The sequence below is a fragment of the Centroberyx affinis genome, unplaced genomic scaffold (genome assembly GCF_046629955.1).
Source record: "Centroberyx affinis isolate AG114_WGS23_722 - 3 ecotype Tasmania unplaced genomic scaffold, CSIRO-AGI_Caff_v1 ptg007898l_1, whole genome shotgun sequence".
NCBI classification, from domain to species: domain Eukaryota; kingdom Metazoa; phylum Chordata; class Actinopteri; order Beryciformes; family Berycidae; genus Centroberyx; species Centroberyx affinis.
This window is the reverse complement of record NW_027283963.1, coordinates 530,001-540,000: the sequence shown is the minus strand read 5'-3', so window position 1 is coordinate 540,000 and position 10,000 is coordinate 530,001. Positions and strand designations below refer to the sequence as shown.

Here is a 10,000-nt window from a genome sequence, read left to right as displayed (position 1 = left end):
GACTGGTCCCCATGTTCTTTTGCTGTTGTTGATCACCGGTATCCGCTGCCTCCGACTGCTATCCTTTCGTCTTCTCTCTCTCTCCCTATTCTCCTCTCTTTTTCTTTGCCTCTGCTTTGTTGGATCACCGCTGAGAGATTTGAGATCCCAAGGTTGGATTTGAGCCAACCGTAGCCTGTTGAAGCTACGGTTACGCTTTCCTCCTGGTTTCTGTTACGGAGAGTGTGTAATTTTCAACTTTTTTCAACTTTCGACTTCTGCGGGGCGACATACCTTGTGTTACTTTCCAACACAAGGCGTGGTGATATCAAGGATGCAGGAGGAGGTCAAGTTAAACATCAATCCAAACAAGTACATCATTTTGAGAACATGATGTTAAAGGAATAGTTCACCCAAAAATGAAAATTCTGTCATCATCTCCTCACCCTCATGCCAAATGAAACAGGAGAAATGTATTAGTCCATATAACACACAGGGAAGCTGCAGCACAACTTGGTAGCAGCCTTCTCCAAAACAACTGAAGTCAATGGGGACCAGTTCTTTAGAGTTCCAAAACAAAAACAGCCAATCACACTGTGAACAGAAAGACCTATACACCATGATTTGTTGCAAATCAATCAGCTGTAGTTAAGATTTGCACTAAATGATGGTGTAAATATACTGTAGGTCTTTTTGGAACTCTGAAGAACTGGTCCCCACTGACTTCAGTTGTTTTGGAGAAGGCTGCTATGGAGTTGTGCTGCAACCTCCCTGTGTGTTATATGGACAAACTTCACCTGTGTTTCAACTGGCATGAGGGGGAGGAGATGATGACAGAATTTTCATTTTTGGGTGAACTATTCCTTTAAGGTAGCTTTGGAGCTGATGTCGTAAAGGTATTTTGGTCCTGGATTCACCAAACGATGCATCGCTATCTATTCCACGTCAAAATATTTGCTGGAACGTGACGTGTCGCTCCCATCTTGACACTCGCATACGCCGAAAATGACTCATCCTTTGTAGAACTGAGCAGAAATTTCAACCCGTCACCGTGTTTTCCCCTATCCCCCCCCCCTCCCCCATCTCCTCTCCTCCTTAAGTCTTCCGGCCTTTAATCTATCCTCGGCCATCTCTTTTCTGATCTTCAATACCCTGCTGTTTTCCTTCCCTATCTCCCGTTTTCTTCTTCCTCCACTATCTTATCTGTTTTCATCTCTTTAATTCCTAATTCCTTTCTTCTTCTCCTGTCTGTATATGGATGTCACTGCCTTACCCGGGGGTTGGGGGGGGGGTGATTACATATATATATGGCGACACATGGCGGAAACTGCCTCCATCCTAAATGAGATTACGCTGTGTCACTCATTTGAATGGAACTGATTTCATCTTTATGCTGTTTGGTCGCTGGGGTTTTGGCTCACTTTCTTATTAAACATGAACATAAAGATATAGGGCAATATCCGCCTTTCACTCAACTAGAATACTGTTTGTCTGGGTGCATGTGTGTGTGTGTGTGTGTGTGTGTGTGTGCATAGGGGTTCATGCATGCTAGAGGAAGACAGAGGAAGGCGAGTCTTTGAGGCAGAAATAGACCGTGAATCTAAATGTTAATGTTCCGCGGCTCAGCAGGGGGGTCCGCATCATCTTTTTAGCGATTCAGGCCCTGATCTCTTTTTCATGAGTTATATTTTTGTCCGCTCAGATTGTAAATACCGAGCGTCAGTATATAAGGCCTGATGTTTCGGGGTGAATCATCTGATGAAACTGACATTAAGTCTCCTAGATAGAGATCAAGTGACGGAAAGACTGAAAATAAATCCAAGGTTTGCCGGGCCTGGATGCTTAGTTATGCGATTGCGGGTCACGTCACATGGAAATATGACTCTCACTCCGCCAATGACTGGATGGACAGCCTTCAACCCCTGCCAGAACCACAGAAGAAGACAAAATCGTCAATCATTGTGCAACATTTGCAATTAATAACCATTTGACGGAGTAGAACCAGAAAAGTTTTAACACTATCTAACAACCTAATATGCAAATGCATGAAACCTTATTACATCAAAGTTGGGGAAAATGCTGTCCGATGGTGTAAAACGTTACTTTTGGAATAATTTATAATTTAATAAAAAAAATTATTTTGAATAGGGCAAAATATATACCCATTACTTGTGCATATCGCATATTATAGTCACCGCCAAAAGTGGGCGAAAAAGTTCTAAAGTTGTTAAAAGTTTCTTGTAAGTTGTCTTTTCTTTCTTTCTTTCTTTCTTTCTTTCTTTCTTTCTTTCTTTCTTTCTTTTAGGGCTGGGTGATATGGTTGAAATAAATATCATGATAATCATAAGGATTTTTCTCGATCAATATGTATATCACGATATGGCTCATGTATGCAAAATCACATTAAATAATCAAATTAATGTTCATCTCATTTGAACCGAATGGTAATGTTAGGTGTGATGTCAAACAAAACAGAAATTTTCAAATAATATTCCTACCATACCTCATTTTATGAGAGTTTTTAAGTAAAATTTGCTTGTCATCATCAATTTAGACAGAAATAAACGATAATATTGAATTATTGCCCGGCCCAACTTTCTTTCTTTCTTTCTTTCTTTCTATAGCTCTCACATGCTGCAGGACTCATAGTGTGCAGGGGGAACTACTGTATATCTGTTTACTCCCAGATTAGACTCTATATGTTTGTGTTTACCCCCCCGGCCACGGACGAAAGCATCGGGGCTTTACCTCCCTGAACATGTGCTGCTGTGTGCGTCAGACAGAGAGGGACTGTATTTACGTGTTTACAGCGCTTGTTGGACTTGTCACCGGTCAGTCGGCCGGTCAGTCGTCCACTTCTTTAATAAGAGCGTCTGTTATTACCTTCCATTTGACTCTCAAGCCCAGTCACTGCGAGCGATATCCATCTCCAAGCCGTTTCGTCTCGTCTTGAGTGCTGAAATCTTACTTTTGCTTGGAAAAAAAAATCTTCCGTTTGTTTCTAATGCAACATGTTTTCAAGGCTTTCCTCGAATCAAATGCCATTTCCTAGAATAGAAGCAGAGCGATGCGGCTTACTTCAAGATGCTGTCACTCTCAGAACAGGTGGAACTGCATTGGAAGTGAGTGGATTTATCAAACCCAGCGTGCAAATGTTTCCCCCTGTTTTTATAAAAAAAATGCATTTTAAAGTCCGGAGATTTTAATCCGAGGCTAACTGACTTGTTCAGGCGGATATTTTGCAGCGCACAGTCTGTTATGACTCCTATTCCCGGCCAGACTCAGCCATCATTATGATATCCAGCACAGCTAGTTAGCCAGCATTAGTCAAAGTGTGTGGTTTCCCCCAGCCAGTCAGCCACTGCAGCACCTGTTAGCTTGGTAATGCTGCTCTGCTGACATACCCTCCCATTCCCACACCACTGATTTGTCCTCTTGCCTTAGCATATATTTGTGCGTCTATATGTGTGTGTGTGTGTGTGTGAGCCGTGCAGCAAGCCATTAGTCGCTTTAAATATGCAGAGCTGCTGACGCAAGGCTGTATTTATTGGTTAAGGGCCTTGGCTACAATGGATTTGGCCACAGGGCGCGTATATAGTATGCTATTGTCAGCGTGTGTGTGTGTGTGTTTAATGTATTAGGAGTTTCTGCTGTGTGGAGGAGAAAGGGGGGGGGGGGGGGGTGTTAATGGAACACATGCTATAGCGCTGTCAAAGTGTCATTATCGGGACGGTTCGGTGTTTATGGAGCGAGGCGTGCCCGTCACCTCAGCCTCCCCCCTGCTTTATAATGGGGCACTCTGCTTTACATCACAGTCGAACTACTTAAAGAAAAACAGCAGTGTGAAAGTCCAGAAATCTCCCAAATCCTCATCGAGATATGGGAGAAATGCTGGTATTCTCAGGGATGCTTACTTAACGTTTAGTGCTTTAGTGAAGTAATAATCAGTGACATTTTCATATGAATAAATGCCTGTTTTGCCGCTTCCTATCACTGATTGCTACGACACAATAGTGATTCAACCTATATCCAGTTCGTGAAAGTTTTCCATTTGCTGTTAGCACCCGGTGTGTCTGGAAGCTCTTTCCTGGTAAAAAAAAAAAAAAAAATACTCCGCAGCATCGGAAATGATGCGTTTTACGATTCCGGTGTGTTTGGAATCAATAGAAGAAGAACCGGGTAGTTAGCATGAGCAGCGATAGCCACGGACGACGAAGTGAAGTGCAAACAACGGAAGGAAAAAGCCGCTTTGTTGCTCTCCCCAAAACGGCGGACTGTGCCTTTAAGGCCAGCCCCCCTCGCCGTGTGAGTTTGTTTTCGGCCCGGGCCAAAACCTTTAATCACGCTGATTGATGAGGTGCATTTCCCTGACTCAAACCTTCTCCAAATACCCCTTCCATTCCAGCCATACATCAGCCATTCGGCCCATTCATCAAGCCTCTGATTGTTTTAAGATATACCTGGCCAGTAAAATATCCATTTCTCTGCACGCCACTTTCCCCTCGCTCCCCCCACCCCTCCACCCCCCCGCCGCCCGCCTCGCACTCCTGCTGCTGGGATCGCATCAAAAAAGTCCTTGCGGGGGAGAAGAGACGAGGCAAAACAGCAACACGTATAAGCAAAAAGATGCAGGTGTGTGTTGGGCGCGCGCACACACACACACACACACACACACACAGGGAGGAATGAAGGAAGGGATATGATGCAGTTTCTTTGATTACATATTTATTGTAGAATCGATCGATACCACACTGGTTGTCTATGGGAAGACCCTGAACCTGAATTGTTTCTAATGAGACATTCTGATCAGATTCCACACACGTACACCCAGTTAGGGTTAGGGTAGCAGTTTTTGCAGTATATGGAACCATAGAAGAAGAAGAACCCTCTGATATGTTACAGTAAAATAAAAAGTTCTTCTAGTGCTGCTGATTTGGGACATTTCAAGCATTCTTAAAGGGTTCTTTACAGCACCATAAAAGTGTTTTGCTATGGCACAAACCTACAGAACCATTTTATAGTACTCTATAGAACCCTTTTTTTTTGTTTTATTCTCATTATTGTTATTTCAATGGAGTTTTAGTGTCCCATGATGGTCTAAATGCGCTTTCAGTGGCTTTTCTAACCTGATGAGAACACAATTCAGGGAGCAACAGTGAATACTTGTAATATGTAATATATAACACACACGGACACACACACGTGTGCACACGCACACGCACACGCACACGCACACACACACACACACACACACACACACACACCACCAGGCACGTCAACTAGCATGGCTTTAATTGTATCCAAATTAGGACTGTGTGTGTTTGCTTGAGGAGTGATTCCTCTCACACAGGCATTATCCCTAATGTTTACCCTTCCCAAAATCTCTCTCTCTCTCTCTCTCTCTCTCTCTCTCTCTCTCTCCCTCCCTCCACAATAATTGGGCTTTCTCTTTCTCTTCCTCAGTGTTGAGGGCTATTATTTTCATGCTTTTTAATTTCTTTCTCCTTGAAACAAATACCCCCGATGATTTGGTTTCATTACTCTTTCTGTGCCCCCAGTCCATCCCCTCCTCTCCTCTCCTCTCCTCTCCTCTCCTCTCCTCTCCTCTCCTCTTCTCTCCTCTCCTCTCCTCTCCTCTCCTCTCCTCTCCTTGCCTATCTCCATCCATAGTTTTAGCGTTGTGCTCTTTATCAGAAAACCATGTACAGCATCTGACCCTTAAACAAACTGTTGATGGGGGCAGTGGTTCATTTGAGTCTTTATTGGTGGCTAATGATTACTCTCCAAACATGGGTAAAGGATTCATACTAGCACACACACACACACACACAGCCGTTTAAAAGCCATCAATTGTTTTTGTATGAGAAACTTGTTTTTTGTTCTAGCTGCTGCAGTTAGAAAATGAATGGAACGTTTTCAGCTCAGAAGGTCATTATGCATTCCTGTGTTTTTATGTCTATTTGTACCAATGGAAGTCGATGCTGATGCGTTAACAGGCTCTACGCGTGTGTGTGTGTATTAGTGTGTGTGTATCATCAGGAGACCTTCGCCACGCTGCTTGGATGCTCTCTTCCTGTAAAGCAGTCTGAGGCCCGAACGTTTCCTCGGCTCAGTCGAGGAGGGGAGCTTTGATCAGCGGACAGGCCCGCGCATCAGGGTCAGGCCCGATGCTTCCTTCCCGTTCCATATCCACTCGGCAGCGCGCGCGAGCCCCGAGTTCCGCTAAGCGCCAGACAGACGAAAAAAGAAAGATTGCCGAGGCAAACTTCCACCCACAAAACACAAACAAGTACGGTCCCAGGGTTTGGCAGGAGCTCTTTTATCATAATAAAGCACCCAAAGAGAGTGTGAGCGGTCGGTAGTGCGAGAGAGCCTGCGGTGGAAAAGCTCAGACCAAACAGAGACAGACGGGAATGATCAGAGAGCAAAAGCAAAAAATATCCACAAGGGTTGGGCTAGTACGTCAGTGTGATATTGGCTTTTTTCTTCAAAATCAGATCTGGTCCAGTCAGGCTGATATGAGGGATATGATTAAGTATTTATTGTAGAATTGATCAATACTGCACTGGTTGTCTATGGGAGAAAAATGGAGCTTAGGGCTGGGTGATATGGACAAAATCAAATATCACAATATTTTTGACCAAATACCTCGATATCGATATTGCCACAATATTGTAGGGATGACTATTGGTGCTTTCACAAAATATTTACACAATGAGATCTTTGATAAATAATCATCAGTAATGTGGATATAATGACTAAGTGGGTAAAGGCAAATAATAGAACTGCTAGAACAGTCTGGTAAGTTCAGAAAATGACATCACTTTACTGTAATGCAGCCTTTAAAACCAGGAAAAGACACTTATGCCATATCACGATATTACGATATCCAAAATCTAAGACGATATCTAGTCTCATATCACAATATCGATATAATATCAATATATTGCCCAGCCCTAATGGAGCTAATATCACAATTATTTTTTCTGCCCCACGATACGTATCGTCACATTTTTGTATCGCGATATATATCGATATATCGTCTCATCTCTTGTATATATGAATGTGTTTTGTTATTATCACCAGCCATCCTGAGTTTCAGTGGAGAGTTTTAGTGTCCCATGATGGTGTAAATGCTGTTGCAGAGGCTTTTCCACCCTGACACCCTGAGTCTTTTGGCATGTAAAATGGTCAAATTCAAAGATATATATTGAAAATTGTCAGCTTCAACCCAAAAATAGGTATTGGTATCAGTTGGTATTGGTATTGGTATCAGTAAAACACCCATATTGGTTGGACCCGAGTATCCATAATCACTATTGTTACCTTATAGCTGAAACCCTGACTGTGTCCGGTTGCTCCACCATGTTGGAGCCACTCGGTTGGTTTTCTTGGCCCTGGCCTGGCGTCACCGTGTGCTAATCTTCCGGCAGTTGTGAGGTTTCTCTCAGCCTGCCGCGGCCTGGCTTGTTCCTCGGCCCGCTCGTTTTGGCTCGGCGTTTCCTGGCACGCCCGATTCGTTTCCGACAGCGGGCGCGGCGCGGCGACGGCGGCGACTCTTGGCGCGCCGGGGCTTGGCTCGCCGAGGTTTTTGCGCGGTGTACTCTCTCTGGTTTCGGGCCGGACCGGGGCGAGAGATGCTTTGGTGAACCGGCAGGGGTTTTGGCGTGGGCGAGGGGTTCGCTGAGGCGCCGGGGATTAGATTAATTTGGGCAGGGACGGGACAACAGACGGCCATCTGGGCACGCTCGGTGGCGCCGGGCGGGAGCGGCCAAGAAACCCTCGGCCGCGCGCCCCGCCAAAACCCCCCCCCGCCGCCGCGAATACGTGTACGCATGTTTTATGAATTATGTATTACGCATGAGCCGCCATCCACCCCACAGCCACACTTCACACTCCCAGTCAACACACTTTTTTTTCCCCCCCAAGAATGATAAATTCCTAAAATCAATTAACACACACACACACACACACACACACACACAAGACACACCTGCTCATGCCTGTGCATGCTGCCCCCCCTCCCCTCCACTCTGAACTAACACATTACTCACTGCCTGCCTCTCACACAATGAAATGAAGTCAATACTAAAAATACTAACACTAAAAGTACTAACTAAACTTCATAGTGAATGTGCTAACTGCATACTAAACCAAACACCTCCCTACTAAAATAACTTAATACTGAATGTGCTGACTGCATACTAAACACTGTAAGTACTACTAAGTATATTAAATATACTTTTAAACTCCGTCTTCCTTCTGCCGCCTAACTGCAAATAAATGGCTGGGTCTGAAAACTCATACTGCCTATTTAGTATCCATTTTAAGTATACTAAAATATACTGTATGTATATATTAAAAAAGAATAAAAAAATAAGTATACTCCAAAAGTGCCAAAAATACAAAAAATCTTGAAAATAAAAAAAAACATACAGTTGCTATTACGTATTTCTGCATTACCTATTGATATGAATGTGTTAATAGGTTTTGATCATTCACACTTCATTAGTAGTCAGTATGAGCTTTCAGACTGAACCAGTCTCTGCACTCTCCTTCTTTCTTTCCTCCCTTTCCTTCCCTGTGTGTTTTGTCTGTTTTCCTCCTCTTCCTTCTAACTAATCACGAACTGGATGGATGGATGGATGGATGGATGGATGGATGGATGGATGGATCTTTGCATGCTTGGATAGATTAGGTAGATTACATTACTGGTTTAAATGTTCAGCCAGAAATCAGTAATGTGGTCACAGCAACCTTCCCTACATCCTTTGCAAGACAAGAGCCACAGTATGGGGTGGAGTTAGACCGATACGGGTTTTTGAAGACCGATACCTGAAGCTGCTGAGAACCAAGATTTTGTGCCAATATTCAAAATCATTAACTTTGACCAATTTCATGCTCAAAAAAATCCCAAAACAATCGAAATATTCAGTGTTTCCCCCACAATTTGACTCTGTGGAAAAGCCTCTGAAACTGCATTTAGCATGTTAGCATCTTTTGCCACACATCGTTCAAGCCAATGTGTTGTGTTAACTGCAAGATAGGTCATTAGCCTGCAGTTCATGGTAGGCTGAAAACTGTTCAGTATTTCACAAGAGAATTAGAGAAAAATCAGGAAAAAAAACAAACTTCAGAACAAATTTGTTCAGTAGAAATATGCTTTTTCACATCCCATAAATCATCTCGCGACCCCCTGAGGGATTCCCACCCCCAAGTTGGGCACCACTGGAGTAGATGATCTGATTATGGATTATGATTTTGGAGTATCATACTGCATACATTTGCATATTAACGATGAAAAACTGATTTTCTCGAAACTACCATAACTCCTTAATGCTGTCATATCCGGAGTTCATGTTAATACCACCGCTGTGTTGTGCGAAGACAAGTGTGTTGACATAGAAATATTTGCTAAGTAATGCATTATTTAGCATAATTAATGACCTCATTAGCATAGTTGGTTAGGATTCATATATCATGGTGATTATGGTAAGACATTAAGCAGCTCAACTGCCTCTTGTTATGTATAAATTCACACTCTTTACACTCTTTAAATTGTACGTCTCCCATTCTTGTATCTCTTCACTGATTGGTAGGAAAGGGGAGCAGAGGGCAGATGGAGAGATGGGTAGAGAAACAACAGAGATTACATCCCTCCACACCACACTACCACCAGGCAGCTCTCTGCAAAGTGTGTGTACAGAACCCCATGTGACGGTGTTATTTATTGATCAAAGCTTTGGCTCGGCTTGTGTATGTGTGTGTGTGTGTGTGTGTGTGTGTGTGTGCACTATCACTGACTTGATGTCCATGTTTTGACCGTGTGTGTACTGTATGCTTGCGTGTAACCGTGTGTGTGTGTGTGTGTGTGTGTGTGTGTGTGAGTGTAATGGGGCTAGTAGAGCAGATGGACAAGTGTAGCAGCAGGATCAAAGTGTGTGGTGTGTTGCAGCTCTGATCACCACAAACTACATATGTAGGGGGAGTGCAGCAGGCCAGCCTCCGAGCAGCTCACCTG

General features: G+C 43.6%; 1 protein-coding gene across 2 annotated transcripts in view; it reads left to right on the top strand.

Moving 5' to 3' along the window:
- The window catches only part of nlgn1 (neuroligin 1), a 180,572-nt gene that overhangs the window by 8,664 nt on the left and 161,908 nt on the right, over positions 1–10,000 (top strand). The window lies entirely within an intron of this gene.